Source organism: Phyllostomus discolor, chromosome 5 (assembly GCF_004126475.2).
Source record: "Phyllostomus discolor isolate MPI-MPIP mPhyDis1 chromosome 5, mPhyDis1.pri.v3, whole genome shotgun sequence".
Taxonomy (NCBI): domain Eukaryota; kingdom Metazoa; phylum Chordata; class Mammalia; order Chiroptera; family Phyllostomidae; genus Phyllostomus; species Phyllostomus discolor.
Genome location: NC_040907.2, coordinates 98,366,488 through 98,390,854, shown reverse-complemented (window position 1 = coordinate 98,390,854; position 24,367 = coordinate 98,366,488). Strand labels below are relative to the sequence as shown.

Here is a 24,367-nt window from a genome sequence, read left to right as displayed (position 1 = left end):
AGTGGCCTAATGCAATAGGTGACCAATTTCACAGCCTCCCCTACTACCCATGCTGGGAATTAAGGCATATGGACTATGTACCATGTGGACTATGTACACCCTCCTGTTGTAGTGAGCCTTGATTGCTCTTGGAAATCTAAGGCCAGCCATTGACTGTGTTTTCTCCAGAGTTACACAGCATAAGCTACAAAGTGATCTGCAGATGGCTGTTTCTTGTGCTGGTTTGAAGGTGTCCAGGTGGGCCAACCTATGAACCAAGGCTGGTTTCTGCTAAGACCAGGCCTGGGGCAACTTACAGCAAGAGGTACAGTGCTTACTGAAGCCAGATGCTGTTTGTTTGAGATAATTTATGAAAATCTGAAGCATGGATCAAGACAAACCATATGTATGGAAAAGCCACTGGAAAAAGCTTACATGGACCCCAAATTTGGATAGGGCAGAGCATCAGGGAATCACCAGGGTGAGGCAAACTGTGAGCCAGGTTGATGGAATCTTGAATATGGTGCCTGCCTCCCTGCTCTGTGGTTCTGTGTGAGGAGGCTCAGAAGAGGACCCATGATCTTTGCCAGCACTTCTTTCTGGGAGAAAGCCAACCCCAGCTCCTGCCCTGATATTGGATGATTCAGTTTCTTCTCATATGTCTCTGATTCCTTTCAATCTGCTATCCCCATGCTGGAGTTCAGAGGGAGTGAGTCCGAGTAACTCTGGGTGTGGGACCTTTACAAGGAATTCTTGAGACTCCAGCAGTTTGTAATCCACAGGGTCAATCCCCACTAGTTTTTATAGCCAGATGTTATGGAGAACCTGGTGTGGGGCTGGGATCCCTAGCTCCTCAGATATTCCTCCTGATTTTTGTCTGGCTTGTGTGGGTATAGTACCAGTCTTCTGTACACCTCCACCCCTCCTACCAGTCTTGATATGGTTTCTTCTTTAATTCTGAAGTTGTAGGACTTCTATTCAGCTCAATTTCTGATATTTCTAAATGATGGGTCTATAGCTTAGTTGTAATTTTGATGTGGTTGTGCAAGGAAGTGAGCCCTATTTACTTATACCACAATCTTGAATGGAAGTCCTCCAATAAAAGTACTTAAATATTTTAAATAGTACACAAACACCACATGCATGTGCACATGCAATACACATTTTCAAAAGCTATTTGTGCTTTTAGGATGTTTTCAAAAATTAATTTATAATTTTTTTCTATTATTTCTTTATGTGTTTATTTATCGTTATTTTCTCTGTTATATCCCTTGGTGTCTTATTTAGGTGGATAGTATAATTTATGCATTTAACTTCCTCATTATTTAGTTTTTCTTCACATTTATCACCCTTTTATGTATTTTAAAATTTATTTTGGAGTAGTTCACTGAGGTTGATCTTCTAGATTATGAATTAACTACAAAGGCATAATACACTCATTCATAGAATACTAGGTAGCTATTTTTTTAATGAGACTGATATTTTGTCCTATAGTATACAGGTGCTATAATGTATGGGAATGTTGTTTGCCCTTTTAAAAGAAAAACAGTACAATTTATATAGTATGATACTTTAATTTAAAATATCTCTGTGTGTATATGGTCTGTGTTTCTTGGACATTGCTAGAAACATACTATATTAATTGGGCACATGGTGTTATAGGTAACAGGTGAATCATTAATTCATTAATAGTGGCTTAAGCAATATATATATGTATATATATACACATACACAAGGCCTCTGAAAGTGACAGCTATCAGATTTTCTACAGGAGTTCAACAGTGTCATTAAGCACACAGCTTTTCTCTAGCTTTCTTCTCTGCTATCCTTAGCATGTTTCATATTCATCCTGTATAAATCTTCAAGTTAAAGATCACTACCACAACTCTAATAATTATTTAAACAGTAAAGCCAAAAACAAATTTAAAAAACACCTCTTTTTGCTGTCTCTCTTTTTCATCAGAGATCAAAACCCTCTCATAAGCTCCCTTCCACAACATACTTTCTAATATGTATGATTAGCTACAAAAGGATCACATTTTACCTCTAAATCAATGGCAAGCAAAGAAGAACTAAATCAACATTTGTATTAATCAGCTTTTGTTATAGTACTGTAGCTGAAAAACCACACTGATATGTTAACACACATACTTTTATTATTTCTGGCTTATGCGTCTGTGGACTAGTCATAACAGTCCTACCTCAACCTCAGTGTGAGGCTCAAGTGTACTTTATGAGTCCCTCCTTCCTGGAAGGCTGAAGGACAGAGGCTATTTGGGGCATATGATTTTCATAATGTAGGGAAGGAGTGCAAGAGGAGAAGCAGAAACACATGATGCTTCTTAACAGTTCTGCTTAAAATAGTCACTCTCCATTCTACACATATTCCATTGGTAAACCAATCATATACCCAAGCCTAAGTTGATGAGACAGGGAAATGTTCTCATCCTTATTCAAGCAGGGAAAGGGTGGTGAGGACTCAAATAATTATAAAAAATAATATAATTTCTCACATTTATGGCTTAGACCAATCATGATCCATCCCCTTGGATTGGAAGAGGAGTCCATGTTCTATGAACTTATTGCTACATGTACAAAATATGATTATAAACTAAGGAAATAAGGGATAGAGACAACCAACATTATCAAGGTTCACATCAACATCATGATGAGTACAGTGAAGTCACAGAAGACAGAGTGGGATAGGCAAGGACCACAGTAAGGCAAAAATAAAATAGTCCTGTGTTGATTTCTTAATATTTTTTTCATTTTTAAAATTTTATGTATGTGTTTTTAGAGAGAGGAGAAGGAAAGGAGAGAAACATCAATGTGTGGTTGCCTCTCATGTGCCCCCTGCTGGGACCTGGACCACAACCCAGGCATGTGCCCTGACTGGGAATCAACTTGGTGACCCTTTAGTTCTCAAGTCAGCACTCAATCCACTGAGCCACACTAGCCAGGACTTGATTTCTTACTATTTAAACAAATTAATTAGAAGCCTCCTCTGAGAAAATGTACCCAGTTGGAAAGGCAACTCAAATATTGATGAAACTAGCACTGATTTACTTAATGACTAAGCATTTTAATTCAACAATTTTTGAAGAGACTCTACGTTCCAGAAGCCATTCTGCCTTATTTCAAAAAGGCTTAAATTCATGTATTGATATGTGAAGTATTAATTTTACAATATATTCAACAACTCTCTGACACCTTGGGTGAAGAAATTCCAATTGTCTTATCTGAAGGACAGCAATATTTATACTGTATTAATTCTGGCCCATCCACTGGCACAAACTGTTCACTTATGTCACTGTCATGGGCAAATGATGCAGGAAGAGAAACACAGCTAATCTGTGAAAGTGGACAATACATTAAATCTGTCTTGGTATTTAAGCCACCATAAGTGCCATGCTTAATTGGGTTTATGAAATGAGATCTTGTTAAGGGCAAGGATCAGTATGGAAGAGAAGCTATAATGGATGCTAAATTAAATGCCTAAGTCAAAGCTGAACTGTTACATGCACAAGTCAGTGATTTCAGAACTACAACTCCCAAGTGAATCACAAATGGACCTCTTTGTGTGATATCAAATGACATTAATTTTTAAAGCCTCATCTGACTTCTTTCCAATTATATGCCCTAAAACCATAACCAGAAGCTCTATCTGTCTGTCTATTGATCTATCTATCTATTTTTGCATTCCTGACAGTTCTTTTTTTCCTGTAGTACTAAGTTAATGGATGGTTTCAAAGGTAAAATTATGAGAAATGAACAAGTTTATACAAGTCTTAATATCTGGATCTTAGGATTTTTAAACTATGGCATGTCTAAAGATACAAAATCCACCTTTCCTGGTTTTGTAGAACTTCTAGATGTGGAAATAAAACCCACATTGCACGTGGGAGTTCCCTACCAGGCACAGTTTTCACAAAGAGAATTTAAATGACTATTTTAATTTGTAGACCAGACTGTATGTGCCAGGAATAGAAGACTAAATTAGCTGATTTCTCAGAGAACTGCCTCTTCTAAACAAACAAGGCCTTTTTCACAAACCCAGGAATATGAATTGCAGCTGAAAGACTAATTATACCAATATTATAATGGACACATTTACAACAATACAAAAGAATATTCTCCCCATCTTCAAAGTTAGATGCTCATTCAAATGAAATTATACTTATGTATCTGGACTGTCTTTAATGCTTTCTTTTGAACTTCTAAGGTAACTGAAAGAATTTTTAAAGAAGCAGTTTTATAATCCATTATTTTTATTTTTTTTCAATATATGTAAAAACTCCCCTACAAATGAATTCAAAAACTGAATTTCTCCCTTGGTAATTTGATTTGAAAGGAAATTAGAACATTGATGAGCAGAATGCTTTCAATTAATACATAATTAAGTGTGCAAATGTAGAATATAATTCAATATGCAATTAGATGACTGACAATACCAGAAATATAATTTCACACTTAAGTTGCCAACCACACTCCTATCTTGGGCTATTGACCCACATCACTCATGACTGCAAGGTTGGACATCACCTCCAGAGAAAGTGTTCCTGTAGATTCATGTTATTGCAATGATTCTATAATCAACTGAGAGTGCCTATCTTTAGATAGTAGTCAGATGCAACATGCATAAAAAAGCTTTGTTCTCGCCTTCCTCCTTATTTTTCAACCGGTATCTTATTTGATTTTAAATAAGTGGTGCAAATCTTAGCAACTTGTGAAAGACCTCTTTTATTCCTTGATAGTAACTCTTTTCTATTCAGTAACTCTTTAAAAGAAAGTTGATAATCAAAATATTAAATATAAAAAGGTACTGAACTTTGAATATTTTAGAAATTATATGCTATTGTGTTTTAAAATATCTTTAAGTTTTAGATACAAATGTCTGGAATCTGGATTTTGCTGTTGGTGTTTATAGGTCCTTTGGAACATCCTAGAGACAATGAATTTAATTGCCCTAAGGAGTGGGGTGGCAGTGATTAGCAAGGTTTATAACAGATATATGGAATCTGTCTGAAAAAGGCCAGCATTATTAATGTTGGGAACTACCCTGCCTGGTTTCAGAAGCTGTAACTCCCGCCAAGGCTAAGGCTGAGGGAGTGACCTTGAACCATAAGCCACCAAGGAGACAAAAGCTTATCTCCCTGGCAAGATTGCTGTTTCTGCTCCTTTTACTTCATCTATAACTGGCCCCCATTGCTTGGTCAGTTAGCCAATGATAGGCAAGATTCCCCAAGGGGGGAATGATCTAAGTCAGGCATGATCACATGGGAGGCCCCCAAGGAAGGACTTTGGAGGGGTACAGCAAAAGGGGGTGCTGGACCCTCGCCCCTCAGCTTTAACATAGCCTGAGTCCTCATTGTCTGTGAGAAATCTCCTGATCTCTTGGCTGCCTTACTTCCCTTGCTCCACTTAAGCCTGAAACAATGACGGAGGGTTGCACAGCCCTGTGCTGGGAAGGGCAGGTTCCCCAGGTGATCAGGCCTAAGAAAGAATGTGTAAAATCCTGTGAAACCTGCTTTGTTTAGAATGTTCTCAATTAAATGATAAGGGTCCAAACAAGAAGTAAGTTTGTTCCTCAAAATTTTACAGCTCTTTAGCTATCTGGCCCTGACTCAAAATAGGCCCTCAGAGTTCTTTGTTATCCATTGTTTGATCTTTATTGCCTTGCAATGATTAATGAGCTTTATCTGTATTCCTGTGCAAATGAACCCAATAAAAGCCCATTGAGGAACAGGCTCCTGGTGCTTCTCCTTTGAGAGGTTGGCCACCTTTCCTCCCCAAGTAGATCATGTCTTGGTAGACTTATTCTCATCTGTAGCGGGGGGGGGGGGCCTGCAGGTGGAGCCCCCCCCACATATTAAGATGGTGAGAAAGGTTTCTGTGACATTGATATAACCTGGCAGGCAAGGGGAGTGGACCAGAATGCGCATGCATGAACAATGATGACTTCACTGTACCAGTCAGTGGGGGCAGTAGACACCATTGAGTGAACATATGTACTGTATGACTGTTGCATTCAAAATGACTGAGTGAGTAGAGCAATGAATCTGCATCAAATTTTGCATTAAGCTTGAAAATTCCTCTGCAGAAACTGTTCTTTTGATTCAGGAGGCTTTCGGGGATGATACAGTGAGTACAGCACAAATAAAAGTGTGGCACAAACACTTCACAGATAGTCAAGAATCTTTTGAAATTGATCCATGTCCTAGAAGGTTTGCAACAAGCAGAACACCTGAGAATGTTGAATGTGTATGGACTGCAATCATCAAAGATCAGTGACTGACAGTGTGAGATCTAGAAGCTGATCTGTGGATTCCAAAAACTACTGTGTCTGAGAATTTGACTCAGGATCTTGACATAAAACATGTCCTGGCAAAATTCATTCTCTGGCTTCTGCTACCAGAGCAGAAGGAAAATTGTGCTACAGTTGCTAATGACTTGATTCAAACCCCTACCAACGAACCAGATTTCCTCAAAAGGTCAAAACCAGAGATGAATTGAAAGGCTATGGTTATGATCCAGAAATGAAGGCTCAGTCATCCCAATGGAAGTTGCCTGGTTGTCCAGCCCAGAGAAGGTGTGGCAAAGTTGTGGCCAATTTGCAGCAAGATCAAGACCGTGTCAAGTGTGTGTTTTTTAAAGATTTATTTATTTATTTTTAGAGAGGGAAGAGAGGGAGAAAGAGAGAGAGAAACATCAATGTGTGGTTGCTGGGGGCCATGGCTTGCAACGCAGGCACGTGCCCTGGCTGGGAATCAAACCTGTGATACTTCGGTTCGCAGCCCATGCTCAATCCACTGAGCTATGCCAGCCAGGGTTTCAACTGTGTTTTTTTATTGGGAAGGCACTGTCCAGGCCTAACAATTACATTGGTTGAGAGATTCAATATGATGAAAGTGGACACAGATATGGGCAACTGGTGATTGGAAGTTTCATCACTACAGTATGCCCATTCATGCATCACATCTCAAGCAGAACTTTTTGGTGAAAGAACAAATCACCCAGTTGACTCAGATCGCCTACAGCCTAGATCTGGTGGCCTAAGACTTCAGGCTTTTCTAAAAACTAACATTACCTTTGAAAGGGAAAAGATTTCAGACTATTGATAAGATTCAGGAAATTACAACAGGACAGGTGATGGCAATTCTAACAAAGGATTTTGCAGTGTTTGTATAGTGGAAGAGAAACGAGGGAAACTGTGTGAGGTCCCAATGTGCCTACTTCAAAGGGGATTGAGGCGTCATTGTCCTCTGTACAATGTTTGTTGTATCTTGTATCTTCTTCAATAAATGTTTCTCTCTGCCATAGTACATGGCTGGATACTTTCTGGACAGACCTCATATATCAATGTTGATCTAAAATTTGAGTAGATTCCCAACACATACTTAAAATAATTTACATTTCCAATAATTGGCTAGAGTCAGTATATACCCTTCAAGTCATACATTGTTTTAAGTTTCTGAAATTTGAAAATTTGTGAACTGTAAAAAAGTCAGTGGGAAAAGAGAAAAGAGTTAACAAAAGTGAAAGTGTTTGTTGAGTCTGTACTATGTGCCAGGCAGTGTACTAAAAATTCTACTATAGTTTGTCTATGTGTTTCGGTTACTAACATTTCATCTCTCAGCTCCACATTTCCATATCTTTTCCTGTGGTGCTGGGTCTGGAAATCTGTAAGCTGACTTTCTTCCCAAAGGCAGTACACTTTTTCCACAGAGCATCATGGGAATATCTTGGAGCAAAGATCTCTCTAGCCTGAATTACAGCCATTAGTATTTCAGGTCATTAATTAGACATTTTCTTCTTCCAATAACTTTTGAAAATGCAAATGTTTATCAAAGAGGATATCAGTCACCTTTTGGATCACTGAACCTTCAATAATACTAGTTTGTCTGATATTTTCCTTCAACAATAGTGGGTGCTTTGTCACAAAGACAGAATAAGGATCTTGGGGTGATAGGGAAAAAACAGGTGTAGAAAAAAGATAGACAGCATCAGAGCTTATTGATCTTCTTAATTGTGTCTTGTTTTGATCCTAGGGATATTGAGAAATGACCCAGTTTCCCTTTTTTTGTGGTTCTTCAATCTAGTTGTAATCTGACCTTTGGGGGCTGAATATAAGAAGAAGAACATTAAGAAATAGGCAAAGATACCTTATGTAAACAATTATTAACTAGAAGATCTCAAATGGTGGTTCTCAACCATAGCTAATATCTAGGTCCTATACCCAGAGATTTAAAAAAGAAAATCCTGAAATGATTCTGACATTCTAGCAAAGATGGAGAGTCACTTCTCCAAAGAGTGAATCAAATGAACATTTACCATGTGCCAACAGGATTTATGATTTAGGAAGACCTAGCACAAAGAAAAAATGAGAAAACTTCAGTAATCTCCAACTTTGCCAGTCAGCATCCCATTTTATGTCCATGCTTTTCCTTACTTCCAACCCCATCTTTGCCCCCAAGCAACATGTGCTTCCTGCTGCTTCAAGAAGCTATCACTTAAGTGACAATTCCATTGCATATCTAAATGCCATGGTAGTAATAGAAAATATGAGCCACCAGGAAGCCCTACCTTTAGTGAACAGGTGCGAAGAGAAGCATGTTTTGCTAGAGAACTCTGTGAGTGATGCAAAATTCCCTAGAAATTGCTCACTTTTTTAGTAGTTGGTTTTCTGTGAAGATGTAAACTGAAATATGAATAAAGAACAGAAAGTTAAAGATTTTTCTCAGGAGCTGAGTACCAGATTGTAGAAGGAAACCAGGAGACTCAACAAGGTAGGTGGAGCCACAGAGGATGAGACAAGGTAAGAAAACAAGCATGAGATAAGAAATGGGTATGTTATTATGGACAAAGCCAAAGGTGGGGAAGGAGTGAGGGTGGGAAGTAGGGGTGGGGTGGGACAGGGGAAAGTGGTGGCAGGAAAATGGAGACAACTGTAATTGAACAACAATAAAAAAAAATAGGTATGCTGTGATTCTTTTTGAAGACTCAGTTTCTTCAATGGACCTAAAATTTCTGCATCTTTTGTGTCTTTCTCACTCTACCTACAATTGTTGGGTTAGCTTAAGTTTAACTATAGCTTGAGAGGAAGGTTTAGCAGAGTCAGACTAATACACATTTACTTAGACACTGCCCTGGAACCAAACCCCAGGTAAATGCTTGCCAAGTTTCAGTACTGGTCAGAAAAAAAACTGAAGGATTGTTTAAGCAGACTTCTGGGCCCCAGAACCAAAGTGTCTGATTCAGCAGGTATGAGCTGTGGTTTGAGAATGTGCATTTCTAACAAATTCCCAGCTGATGCTCTCACTCTATCTGAAGACCACACTTTAAGGACCACTGCCTCTAGGGCAGAAAAAAAAGAAATCACATATCAGCAATTGTCCTTAATCATCTTCTTACAGATGTATTAGAAATATAGTTTGTCACATATATGACAAAATAAGAATATTGTCAGGTAACAAATTATTCAAATAAAATATAATGCAATACATTGTAGAAGTCCTGAAATATCTGTCTGGTTAAGTACTAGTATGGCAGAAGAGGTTAGAGATAACAAATATAATACAAAGACCCTAGGCTACAGAGGTAGAGGTGGACTGTGGAATTGAGTTTATTAAGGAACATACAGCAGTGAAGAAATTTACTTAGTATTTGGGCCTAACCAGCAAAGCTCGGGGTTTTTTTTAAATTTAATTTATTGGGGTGACATTGGTTAATAAAATTATGTAGGCTTCAAGTGTATAATTCTATGATACATCATCTGTATATTGTATTGTGTGTTCACCACCCAAAGTCAAGCTTCTTTTGTCATCATTTATCCCCTTTTACCCTCCTCCATCTCCCGCAGCCCCCTTTCCCTCTGGTAATCACTGTACTATTGTCTGTGTCTATGAGGCCCTTCCCTTCCCTTCCCTTCCCTTCCCTTCCCTTCCCTTCCCTTCCCTCCCCTCCCCTCCCCTCCCCTCCCCTCCCCTCCCCTCCCCTTCCCTTCCCTTCCCTTCCCTTCTTTCGTGCTTAATCCCTTCACCTTTTTTACCTATCCTCCCCAACAGCTGTCAATCTATTATCTGTATCTATGAGTCTGTTTCTATTTCCTTCGTTTTTTTTTTTATTTTGTCCATTAGGGTTTTAAATGTTATAAACCATGGCAATTTAAAAGAAACCCTGGACAGGCATGGTTCTTATGCTAATTAAGCACCTAAGACTCACCTTTCAGATAGGGCTGAGGTCTGTGCAGGTGATCTGTAAACTAGTCCTCTTGTTTGGTGATGAGCCTTCCTTCAATTCTTGCATCTGAAATCACTCAAAGTTCCTATTGGTTCATCAACTTCTGCTGGTTAGGACACATTGTAATAAAACACGACATCTAATTTTGTTTTTTCTTGGGCAAGCGCTTCTGTAAGTGAAAATTTTCCTTTTTACAGGAAAGAATAACTTGCAGGACCATTCAGAGACATATCTCAAAAGCAGTGCTGGACAGGGATTGACAAAGGGTTGAGGAGGTCATTTGGTCAAAGGTGTTAGTAACAGAAAAAGTACCCCTGAAGTTAAAGATAGCAGAACCCTTGGAAAATTTTTGAGCAGATTAGGTTGGCTTCAGTGAAGTGACCACATGGTCTAACAGGAGAAATAAAGATATTTATGCATCTGTTCAGCATTTAAAAGGTGTGACTATAAGAGAGCAAATATAATTCCTCCAAAATGACTGTTATATTCCCTGTGGGTGGTGGTCTTCATTGTAGATACCTGAAAACGTAAAATATTTAGAATTATGTTCAAAATATTTGTTATTTTTGATACTATTCCAGATATCTCCCTTTCCCATCTTCCACCCTCCCCTCACCCTTCACTCCCCACCATCATTGCATTATTGTCTGTACCCATGGGCTATGCATATATGCATACATGTTCTTTGACTTATCTCTTCCAGTCCCTCCCACTGCCCTTTCCTCTGAGAGCTGTCAGTCTGTTCCATGTATCCATGCCTCTGGTTCTATTTCACTCATCAGTTTCTTTTGTTCATTAGATTCCACATATGAGTGAGATATTATGGTATCTGTCTTTCTCTGACTAGCTTATTTTCCTTAGCATAACGTTTGAGACACCTAAGAAACTAAAACTTATACTTTGTTATGTGTGTGTGGGTGCACACACATAGTAAGAGTCAGAGAATTTTACCAGATATATTTATATAACTGTATACTGCATTTTTCCCAATCTTAGTCTCTATGACTACAAAGGTTTTACTCTATATGATTTTGGCTGCTTTCAGATGGCATATATAGTCTCAAATGATCATTGAAGAGATTCAGAAAATCTCTGATAGGCTCTGAGGAAAATTATTTGAAAATATCAATAAGTGTAATACTAGTAACAGCATCATCATCAGAAATTTTGGAGAGGCAACACTTATTTAAATATATAAATTCTGGTATGTTTGATAAAGAAAATAAACCTTAATAAAGAAATTCCAAGCCTGTACATTTACACCACTGTAAAATATTTATAGGTGTTCAGAAATTAGACCCAAAGCATGCATGGGTATCCAATATGGATACATTGTGTAATCAAGTTCAATATAACTTCTCAGACAGTTCTGCTGGGTTAGCCAATATATTAAAGCCAATTTACCATAGAGTTTTTTTTTTAATTTAGCAGAATTAATTTTTATACTAATTAAACAGCTTAAGATATCAAATATTTTTCTTTCAATTGAAAACTCAGAGAGAAAAATCTATTTGTATAAATAAGAAAATGAAAGGCAATATAACTGTTTTTTCTTCTAGTCATAATGAAGCTAGGATTTTCTGATGGATTCTAGAGTCAAAGAAATCTCCATGCCCTGATGCTTTGGGTTAGGGTAAAGGTATCATGAAAGGTGCAGCATATGAATGATGGTTCTAGGCTCCTTTTAGCTTTCTTTGTGTTCCCAACACCTCTGGTAAAAACAGATGAAAATGGGGAGAATTTCTAAGCAACTGATTTGAACAAGGTGCACTGTTCAAGGTACAGTTTTGTGGGCCTGAGAAGGATAATGGAAAAAGGGAAGAATTTAGACAGTTGTTGGAGAAAATAGAGAAGGGAAGCTATTTCTGGATTCCCTATTCTGTGTCACTAATCTATTCCTGTCTTATACAAATACAATGAGGAATTAATTATAATATTTTAATAACTGTTTAATCATCATGGTCTTTTTCTTGCTACTTTTTGGTAATGGTAATCATCTTTAATATAAACTTTAAAATCACTTTCTCCAATTAAAAAAGAGTTATTGAGTTTCTGGTGGAATTCCATTAAATTTATATATTAATTCAGGAAAGTGAAAAATGCCCTGAAATTAAACTTTTCCCTCAAAGAGTGTGTTCCTTTCGGATTTCATTTTACACACTTAAATACAACTTTATAATTTTCTTCATAGAGATCAGTGAGCCTTAAATTCAGTGCCTCACTGGAATAAGTTACCAGCTTTTAAAAATGCTAATGCGTAGACTTCACACCTGGGAATTCTGAGTTGTTTTGTCTGAGGACATCAGAATAATTTAAAGCTCCTCAAGGTAATTTTAATGTAAAGCTAATGTTGAGAATTGCACATATGTATATTGTGTCATTCACAATAAATTTATTCCTAAATATTTTATGCATTTTTGGATCCTTTTCCAATAATATATTCTTAATCACCTTTCCAATCTCTTATATGAGGTGTGGTCCATCTGAGTTTTTCATTTCTTAGTTAGGAACTCATTCATTTACTCTAGGTTTTCAAATATATTTCTATAGAGTTCTAAATTATCTTTTATTATTATTATTATTATTAATCATCACCATCATTTTACACTTAAGTCTGCTTATGTAATTTTTTTTAGGTTTTCTTCATTCTCTCTATCAATTATATTTTACTGGGTACATATGATGGTTGTTACACCTGATCTTTCCCCCTCTTGATGCTGACCTTACTTTTCTTAGTCTTCTCATTTGTATACATTTCTAATTATTGGAAAAATACAGATGGTGCAAAGGCAGTTTTGTCCCTATAGGCCTGCTCTAAGAGACCCCTGCAAACACACCTAGAGGAAGCCTCTTGGCTATTTCTAACTCTAAATACTCTATTTACTGCAAGTGCACAAAATCCGCTGCTTACCATTTGGCTCTTTCACTTTTGGGGGTGGGATCAGGAAACCCAGCACCTTATAGAACTGTGTTGCCATTCTCCCAGATATGGCCTCAGACCTTTGAAAGCCAAGCTCACCCCTAGAAAAGTCATCTTCTTGTCAGTGCTCATCCCTGGGCTCAATAGGATTCTCTTGTTCTTTGGTCCCTTGAACCAAAGAAAACAAAAGGGAGAAATGCCCACATCTGTGCTCTCAGTTGAAGACTTTATAGAGGCTCAGGTGGCCTTATCCCTTCCTGCTGGGGTGAAGAGGAAGCTAGTTGTATTTAGGAGGCCCCATTCCCTACAATGATAGAACAAGAGATTACTTAGTTTCATTGAATCTCTCAACTTCCCTGTGTTTGGTGCATATTCAACTTCACCCTCCCCTGAACTATCTTGTCCAAACTCACATCACAAAGATATTTTTATTTTATTTTATTTTATTTTATTTTATTTTATTTTAATCATTGTTCAAGTACAGTTTTCTCCCCCTACTCCCATTCCAGCCCACACACCCAACCCTCCCCCCTTCCCCCCATTCCCCCCCACCCCTAGTTTTTGTCCACGTGTCCTCCAAATTTGTTCCTGTAATCCCTACCCATTCCCCCCTGAAATTCCCTCTTCTCTCCCCTCTGGCCACTGTCAGACTATCCCCTATTTCAGTGTCTTTGGTTAGATTTTGCTAGTTTTTTCTTTTGTTTTGTTTTGTTGTTTAGATTCCTGTTAAAGGTGATATCATGTGGTATTTGTCTTTCACTGCCTGGCTATTTTGCTTAGCATAATGCTTTCCATCTCCATCCATGCTGTTGCAAAGGGTATGAGCTCCTTCTTTCTTTCTGCTGCATAGAATCCCCTTGTGTAAATGTACCATAGTTTTTTGATCCATTCATTTACTGATGGGCATCTAGGTTGCTTCCAGCACCTAGCTATTGTAAATTGTGCTGCTATGAACATCGGGGTGCAAAGGTTCTTTTGTATTGGTGTTTTAGTGTTCTTAGGATAGAGTCCCAGCAATGGAGTTGCTGGGTCAAAAGGCAGATCCATTTTTAGTTTTCTGAGGAAGTTCCAAACTGCTTTCCATAGTGGTTGTACCAGTCTGCAGTCCCACCAACAGTGCACTAGGGACCCCCTTTCTCCACATCCTCTCCAACACTTGTTGTTTGTTGCTTTCTTTATGATGGCCATTCTGACTGGTGTGAAGTGGTATCTCATTGTGGTTTTAATCTGCATCTCTCTGATGGCTAGCGATATTGAGCATCGCTTCATATGTCTTTGGATTTTCTGTATGTACTCCTTGGAGAAGTGTCTGTTCAAGTCCTTTGCCCATTTTTTAATTGGGTTACTTGTCTTCTTAGAGTAGAGTCGTGTAAGTTCTTTATATATTTTAGAGATTAAACCCTTGTCTGAGGTATCATTGGCAAATATGTTTTCCCATACAGTTGGTTCTCTTTTTATTTTGATACTGTTTTCCTTAGCTGTGCAAAGGCTTTTAATTTTGATGAGGTCCCATTTGTTTATTCTTTCCTTTATGTCCCTTGCTCTAGGAGACAAGTCAGTGAAAAAGTTTCTGCGTAAAATATCTGAGATTTTCCTACCTACGTTCTCTTCCAGGACTTTAATGGTGTCACGTTTTATATTTAAGTCTTTTATCCACCTTGAATCTATTTTTGTATAAGGTGTAAGTTGGTGCTCGAGTTTCATTTTTTTGCATGTAGCTGTCCAGTTCTCCCAACACCATTTGTTGAAGAGGCTATTTTTATTCCATTTTATGTTGCTGCTTCCTTTGTCAAATATTAATTGACCATAGAGGCTTGGGTTTATTTCTGGGATCTCTGTTCTGTTCCATTGGTCTATGTGCCTGTTTTTATGCCAGTACCAGGCTGTTTTGATTATAGTGGCCTTGTAGTATAGTTTAGTGTCAGGTATTGTGATTCCTCCTACTTTACTCTTCTTTCTCAAAATTGCAGCAGCTATTCGGGGTCGTTTATGGTTCCATATAAATTGTTGAAGTGTTTGTTCTATGTCTGTGAAATATGCCATTGGTACTTTAATAGGTATTGCATTGAATGTGTAAATTGCTTTTGGTAGTATGGACATTTTAATGATATTCATTCTTCCAATCCATGAACACGGTATATGTTTCCATTTGTTTGTGTCTTCCTTGATTTCTCTCCTCAGTGTTATGTAGTTTTCTGAATACAGGTCTTTTACCTCTTTGGTTAGGTTTATTCCTAGGTATTTTATTTTTCTTTTTGCTATTTCAAATGGGATTTTTTTCTTGATTTCTGCTTCTGCTGTTTCATTGTTGGTTTACAGAAATGCCTTTGATTTCTGGATATTGACTTTGTATCCCGCTGTTTTACCAAATTCGTTTATTAGGTCAAGCAGTTTTTTGGTGGAGTCTATAGGATTTTCTATGTACACTATCATGTCATCTGCGAACAGTGACAGTTTTGTCTCCTCCTTTCCGATTTGGATTCCTTTTATTTCTTTTTCTTGTCTGATTGCTGTGGCTAGAACTTCCAGTACGATATTGAATAGAAGTGGTGAAAGTTGACATCCTTGTCTTGTTCCTGTTCTTAGTGGAAAAGATTTTAATTTTTGCCCATTGAGTATAATGTTGGCTGTAGGTTTCTCATATATGGCCTTTATTATGTTGAGGAATGCTCCCTCTATTCCTACTTTACTGAGTGTTTTTATCATAAATGGGTGCTGTACCTTATCAAATGCTTTTTCTGCATCTATTGATATGATCATGTGGTTTTTGTCTTTGCTTTTGTTTATGTGATGTATTACATTTACCGATTTGCGAATATTGTACCATCCTTGCATAACTGGAATGAATCCCACTTGGTCATGGTGTATGATCTTCTTAATGTACTGTTGGATGCGGTTTGCCAGTATCTTGTTGAGGATTTTAGTGTCAATGTTCATCAGCGATATTGGCCTGTAGTTTTCTTTCTTTGTTGTGTCTTTATCTGGCTTTGGAATTAAGATGATGTTGGCCTCATAAACAGAGTTTGGGAGTCTTCCATCTTTTTGGATTTTTTGAAATAGTCTGTGAAGGATAGGTGTTAGTTCTTCCTTAAATGCTTTGTAGAATTCTCCTGTGAAACCCTCTGGTCCAGGGCCTTTGTGTGTTGGGAGTTTTTTGATTACTGCTTCAATTTCTTTTGCTGTTATTGGTTTGTTCAGGCTTTCTGCTTCCATTTTGTTGAGTTTTGGAAGATTATATTTTTCTAGAAATTTGTCCATTTCACCTAGGGCTTAAAATTTCTTGGCATACAGCTCTTTGTAGTAATTTGTTACAATCCTTTGTATTTCTGTGGTGTCTGTTATAATCTCTCCTCTTTCATTTCTGATTGTGTTTATTTGGGTTTTCTCTCTTTTTTTCTTGATGAGTCTGCTTAAAGGCTTGTCGATTTTGTTTATCTTTTCAAAGAACCAACTCTTGCATTCATTGATCTTTAGAATTGTGCTTTTAGTCTCTATGTCATTTAATTCTGCTCTGATCTTGGTTATTTCCTTCCTTCTGCTTGCTCTGGGCTGTCTTTGTTGTTGTTCCTTGAGTTCTTGTAGACATAGGGTTAGGTTGTTTGTTTGAAATGTTTCTAACTTTTTTAGGTGGGCCTGTATCGCTATGATCTTCCCTCTCAGGACTGCCTTGGCTGTGTCCCATAAGTTTTGGGTTGTTGTGAGTTCGTTTTCATTTGTTTCCAAAAACCGTTTGATTTCTTCCCTAATATCATTCTTGACCCATTCATTGTTTAATATCATGCTGTTTAATCTCCATGAGTTTGAGTGTTTTTGGTTTTTTTCCTTGGGGTTTGTTTCTAGTTTCAGTCCCTTGTGATCCGAGAAATTGCTTGGTATGATTTCAATTTTTTTGAAATTGTTGAGGCTTGTTTTGTGTCCTATCATGTAGTCAATCTTTGAAAATGTTCCATGTACATTTGAAAAAAATGTGTATTTAGCTTCTTTGGGATGGAGGGTTCTGTAAATATCGGTAAAGCCCAGTTCGTCTAGTGTATTATTCAATGCCTCAATATCTTTGTTGATATTTTGTTTGGAAGATCTGTCCATTTTTGATAGAGGGGTGTTAAAATCCCCCACAATAATTGTGTTGCTGTCTATATCTTTCTTGAAGTCCTCTAAGATTTTCTTTATGTATTTGGGTGCTCCTATGTTGGGTGCATATATATTTACAATATTTCTGTCTTCTTGGTGAATTCTTCCCTTGAGTATTATGAAATGACCTTTTGGGTCTCTCTTTATGGACCTTCTTTGGAAGTCTATTTTGTCAGATATGAGTATTGCTACTCTGGCTTTTTTTTTCCTGTCCATTTGCTTGGAAAATTTGTTTCCAGCCCTTCACTTTCAACCTGTGCAGATCTTTTATCCTGAGGTGGGTCTCTTGTAGACAGCATATATGTGGGTCATGTTTTCTTATCCAATCAGCTATTCTATGTCTTTTGATTGGAGCGTTTAATCCATTTACGTTTAAAGTTATTATTGATAGGTACTTATTCATTGCCTTTTATGTATGTGTGATCCTCTCTGACTCTCTCTTTCCCTTTCTTTCCTTAAAGCAGTCCCTTCAGCATCTCTTGCAGAGCTGGTTTAGTGGAGGTGTATTCTTTTAGACTTCTTTTGTCTGAGAAGCTTCTTATTTGGCCTTCTATCTTAATTGAGAGCCTTGCTGGGTAAAGTAGTCGTGGTTGCAGGCCTCTGGTTCTCATTACTTGGATTATTTCTTGCCATTCTCTTCTGGCTTGGAGTGTTTCCATTGAGAAGTCAGCTGTTAGCCTTATTGGGGCCCCCTTGTATGTTACTTCCTTTTTCTCCCTTGCTGCCTTTAAGATTCTCTCTTTGTCTTGAAATTTTGCCATTTTAATTATGATGTGTCTTGAGGTGGGCCTCTTTGGGTTCCTCTTGATTGGGACTCTCTGTGTTTCCTGGATTTGTGTGACTTTTTGTCTCATCAAATTAGGGAAGTTTTCCATCATCACTTGTTCAACTAGGTTTTCTATCCCTTGTTCTTCTTCTTCTCCTTCTGGTATCCCTATTATGCGGATATTATTACGTTTCATATTGTCTTGCATTTCTCTTAATCCCTCTTCATTTTTTCTGAGCCTCTTTTCCTTTTCTTGCTCTTTCTGGGTGTTTTCTTCTATTTTGTCCTCTAGGTCGCTGATCCGATCTTCTACTTCATCGATCCTGCTTTTCATTCCTTCTACTGTGTTCTTCAGTTCAGAAATTGTATTCTTCATTTCCTCTTGGCCCTTGTTGAGAGTTTCTATTTCCTTTTTTATGCTGATGTAGTTTTCGTTGAGTTCATTGTAGCTTCCCTGTAGACTCTCGTAGCTCATTGTAAGCTCATTGAGCTTCCTGACAATCACTGCTTTGAATTCAATATCTGATAGTTGAATTGCCTCTGTTTCATTTAGCATTCTTTTTGAGGCTTCCTCCTTTCCTTTCATTTGGGGATTATTTCTTTGTCTTCCCATTGTTTGTGAGACTCTTCTTGTTCGTCTCAGCTTCTTATATTGATCTGTTCTGGCTCTCTGGGTTTGTGATGTGAACTTCTTTAGTAGAGTAGCAGTGAGTTTCAGTGGTGCTGTTTCCTTGACCCCCCATGCTCGCTGGTCTTGGGCTGTCATTTAAGTTGGTTTTGTGTTTGCCTTTGGGTTTTGATTGTTGTTGAGTCTTTCTTTGGTGGTTCCTTCCCGCCAGCTGGTTAAATGTGGGTCACTCTGTCCACCACCTTCTGTATTTTGCTGTGCTGGTGAGGGCAGGTTGTGTTGAAGCTGGTTCTTCTTGTATGCTTTTGGTTTTGAGGCACGGTGCTCAGGTGCAGTGGGGCTTCAAGGCCTCAGGGCAACCTCTTCTCGCCTGGTCTTCCCTCCCTGGAGAGAACATCTAGGCCCTAGTTGTATTTCAGCTCCAGGCCCAGAAAAGCAGCCAAACTAGGCACAAAGATATTTTTCATAAATGTATAGATGTATCTAGTTGTCTTCATACACTTATTTGGCTAGTATTATATAAGAAGAGAAGGAAAAAATATCATGCATGCAAGAAGTATATATTAGGAAAAATAGACCTTAATGGGCACAGAATGGGTACAAATAAAATCTGTTGTATATTAACTATAAATCCACTGCATAAAATTTGATCATTTAAAAACTTCCTTTTGGCCTCTAGACTGAACCGAGTGGCTTAAGAATCACGGAGGGAACTCCTGGCTGACTCCAGCTCTCTCGCGGTGGAGCCTCGGTCAATGTTTGCAGATGTTCCTCAGGCTCAGCCTGTCCTTGTTTTTAAGCTCACTGCCGACTTCCGAGAGGATCCGGACCCCCGCAAGGTCAACCTGGAGGTTGGTACTTATCGCACAGATGACTCCCAGCCTGGGTTTTGCCTGTCGTGAGGAAGGTGGAACAGAAGATAGCTAACGACAGTAGCCTAAACCATGAGTATCTGCCAATGCTGGGCCTACCGGAGTTCCAGACTCTCGCTTCCCGCCTCTTGCCCTTGGGGAGGACAGCCCAGCTCTCCAGGAGAAGCGGGTGGGAGGTATACAGTGTTTGGGGGGAACAGGTGCAATTTGAATTGGAGCCAATTTCTTATCACGATGGTACAATGGAACAAACAACAAGGACACACCTGTCTACGTATGCTCACCAACCTGGGAGAATCATAATGCTGTGTTTACTGCTGCTGGATTTAAAGATATTCGGGCTTATCACTGCTGGGATGCAATGAAGAGAGGACTTGACCTCCAGGGTTTCCTCAGTGATCTGGAGAATGCTCCTGAGTTTTCCATCTTTGTCCTCCATGCCTGTGCATACAACCCGACTGGCACAGACCCAACCCCAGAGCAGTGGAAGCAGATCGTCTCCGTCATGAAGCACTGGTTTCTGTTTCTCTTCTTTGACTCCACCTATCAGGGCTTCGCGTCTGGAGACCTAGAGAAAGATGCCTGGGCCATTTGCTACTTTGTGTCTGAAGGATTCGAGCTCTTCTGTGCCCAGTCCTTCTCCAAGAACTTTGGGCTCTGCAATGAGCATGTGGGGAATCTGACCGTGGTTGCAAAAGAACCTGATAGCGTCCAGCGGGTCTTTTCCCAGATGGAGAAGATTGTGTGAATTACTTGGTCCAATCCACCTGCTCAGGGAGCGCGGATTGTGGCCACTACCCTGTCTGACCCTGTGCTCTTTAAGGAATGGACCGGTAATGTACAGACAATGGCTGACCGGATTCTGACCATGAGATCTGAACTCAAGGCATGATTAGAAGCTCTCAAGACCCCTGGAACCTGGAACCATATCACTGATGGAATTGGAATGTTCAGCTTCACAGGGTTGAACCCCAAGCAGGTTGAATATCTGGTCAGTGAAAAGCACATCTATCTGCTGCCAAGTGGTCGGATCAACATGTGTGGCATAACCAGCAAAAATATAGATTACATGGCCACCTCCATCCATGAAGCAGTCACCAAGATCCAGTGAAAAAGCAACTTCCCTTCATTGTGGCTGTTGTCTGTCATTAAAATTCATCATCTTTAAAAAAATAATAATAAACAAAAACAACAACAAAAAAAACTTCCTTTCATCATTGACAGCAAATAAATTCCCCATGTCAAGCAGAGTATCTCATAGTTATTCTAAATATTGAAGAGACATCATAAGGTTAATTGGGGAACTCATATAAATAACCATTTTATTGACTTAAACTTATCTTGGTAGTGTATGATCTATAATAATAAAATAATAATAATGAAAATCTTATGTAAATTACATTTAAATTACATTTTTGGTGGTTGCATGAATTTCTGATCTTGTGTTAGATTTCCAAGGTCAACTAAAAACAAAACCCAAGGTGAAAAATGGGGTCAGGGAGTAGAAGCATAATATTCTCCTAATTTTATTCTCCTAATATTTCAGCTTTAACTATAGATAAGAGGATTTCTGCAACTCTTCCAGCTCAGGGAATATGAAGAGAACTAGTCTGGTCTCATTCTGTCTTCACATCCAATAGTCTTCTACTTTGTGAGAATTGATTTTTATGCCTGAAAGATACTGGGTCATGTTATTAGTGGAAAAGGTATCTAGGTACCCCAGAAAAAAACAGACTTCTCTTAGGTTTTTAAATATAGTTTCTTTCCCTTTACTCTGTCTGGACTGAGGCACAGCATGCACTTACACTTATGGCCCCATACTGCCTGCTCTTAGGGGGGAAATTCCAATGTTTTGCAACTCTTCTGCCTCTGTTTTTGATGAATAAGTAATATCAGTTGTGCCTCCCACAGTCACTTCTCTTTATTTTCATGTCCCATTTTGACCTCATTTTCCAGAAGTATTTCCAAGTAAGTTGTGACCGAAAAGCCTATCCCATAGGAATTTTTAGACCTCTACTGATGCTGCTAATACTCCAGATCTTCATATGGAAACTCGAGTTTGTTTCCCATATGTAACCATGCGAAGGAAAGGATAGGTGGCTCACTGTCATTTCCATTCCCAACAATTTGTAAATTACCTCCATTGTTAAACTGGCTAATGACTAACTTTTTAATAGAGCCATTTTTCCAATTAAATTTAACACCAATTATTGCCTTTACATGTATAGATAAGCTTAGACCTCACGCCTTAACCTCAGTGCTAACAATTTCTAAAATTTTATACTTTCTCCATGGCTGAAGTCATCTACAAAAAACCCTGAATTTTCAAAGATCACAAAGGGCACTAATCCCATTCAGGAGGGCTCAACCCTCCTGACCTCACCTCCCAAAGTCCCCACCTTCTAATATCATCACACTGGGCATGAGGACTCAACATATAAATTGGGGGGAAACATACACATTCAGTTCATAGCAACAGTTAACACTATTGACACTCTAGCAGATATCCTGAATCCCCTCTGCTCTTTCCGTGAATCCTCTACCAGCTTTGTACTTTGTTTCAGAGGGCTGCACCTGAGACTCTCTTTGGAGACCTCTGGAGAGAGCAGGGGGAGCTAGGGAGATAAGGTCTCTCTTTGGAGACCTCCTCCAAGCAGCAATTCTGCAGTGGCTGACATTTGGGCTCAAGTGTCTGAAAATTCAGCCCTCTGGTCTTCACTTAGAAGAGGCCAGAGCTAGACTTTATATGAAATTACAATTTTACTTGTCTTTTCTCTTTCCTATCTTGCCTCTCTCATTTCTTCCCTGTTTTCCTCCAATATCACTCTCTTAGTCAAGTACTTCCACCTGAAGCCTCACCTCAAGGTCTTCTTGAGAACCTGACCTAAGACAACACGTAACAAAAAGCCTTGAAATAAAATAGGAAAATAATGTTCATGATAAAAATATGAGCAGAGCCTATCATGGCAAAGACTGTACAGATGACTTCTTAAACCAACAGAAGCTCAGAGCTCTTTAATGATTTCTCAGAAATATTTGGGTATAATCAGAGGAGGGAAATAATTCTCATGAGACTTGAAACAAAAATCAGTGAAAGTGGACTTATTACAATGATTCCATTTCCACTTACAGGTTGCTGAGGTCTAAGGAAATGAGGACTGCATGTTAAGTGGATAACCTGACACCAGCTCAGCAGGTGAAGGAAGGTGGCAACTGGTTCTATACCTAAATTTGGAATGTGACATCAGAAATCTGGCATATATGTAAATTTAGAATGCAATGCCAGAAGGTATTTCCTTCACAGGTTTTCCATAGAATCTCATATATATTTATAGGAAGTTATTGAATTAAAGATAGAGTTTTGTCTAGGAATAGGCAATGGAGATAGATCTGGAAAGGGCCAGAGACGGCAGAAGACTTCTGCAGCCTGGAAAAAAATAAACTAAAATGTTATACGTGTTTACATTAGGAAGGGAAGAAATGAAGATAAATTTGTTTTTAATTTGCTACAATTTTCTTTATTCTCCAAATGTCCACAATTACATGTATTAATTTAATAATCTAAAAAGTTAATTAAATTTTGATTATCACTTTTTACTTATATTTAAAAATAAAATTTAAATTTCCATTATTAGAAAATTATTAGTATTGTGAACATTCATATAAGGAAATTTGTGCAATCATTAAAATAATGTTTATGCCCTGGCTGGTATAGCTCAGTGGATTGAGCACGGGCTGCGAACCAAAGCATCACAGGTTTGATTCCCAGTCAAGGCACATGCCTGGGTTGCAGACCATGGCCCCTAGCAATCGCACATTGATGTTTCTCTATCTCTGTCTCCCTCCCTTCCCTCTCTAAAAATAAATAAATAAAATCTTAAAAAATAATAGTTTACCAAGTGTTTTGGATGAGATTGAAAGATATGAGATAATGTCAAATAACAAAGACAAGATTTAAAACTATATGCTATTTGATATCCTCTACATTAATGTGTATAGAAAATATACTAAAAGAAATTACACTGCACTAAGAATTAATTTTCACTAGATTATTAGGTTATATAATTTTCTTATTTTTTACATTTTCCAAACATTCTGTACTGAATATGAGAATCAACTTAGTAAAATTTGGAGCTATGTGCTTAGATACTTCTAGGTCTGAAATGCTAACAACCTGAGGTGGTACTTCTTAACAGGTCTAAGAGTAATCAGTTGTATCTAAAACATTTGAACTAATTTATGCCTTTAAATGGATTCCATTTATCTCTGCTACACTTCCGCATTTTCCTCTAAGCATCTGTCTTACTTTGAATGCCTGCCACTTCTTTGTCTCAGGAAAGCCTAAATTTATTTCCAGCAGATTCCCTCACATTCACATGACAAATACACATCTGCTTGTGTGTATTTCTTTTTTTTCTCACATCTCACTGAGAGAGTGCTGGCATTTTTCTGATGATTTATGGAAAAGTAAATATAGTCTTCAGTGCTATTCACCCCATGTAAATTTCTAATGATCCCAAATGTGAGGGTGTTTATGACAACAATGACTTGGTAAAAAGCCAGCTGCTCTTTTCATTTGAGCAATAGTTTGATATTATTCAACTCACTAAGTGAGCTTGCTTGTTTCAGCGGCTGTTGACTTTATCTCCCTCTCAATGGATGGAAAGAAAGAGAAAAAAGGAAATGCTTCCCTCTATATGCCTTGCCTGGTTACCTTTGGCAGGGCTTTTTACTAGGTGGCAGACTTATCTATTATTACAATCTGGAACGTTTGGAGCTAGAAAGATACAATAGATTATAACTGTCAAGCATCCTCCTTGTGAAGTAATTTC

The 24,367-nt window shown here is 38.3% G+C and overlaps 1 pseudogene; it reads left to right on the top strand.

Annotated features, from left to right (window-relative positions):
- The first annotated feature begins 19,256 nt into the window (after positions 1-19,256).
- LOC114496994 lies at positions 19,257-20,660 on the top strand (annotated as a pseudogene).
- Positions 20,661-24,367: the final 3,707 nt, after the last annotated feature.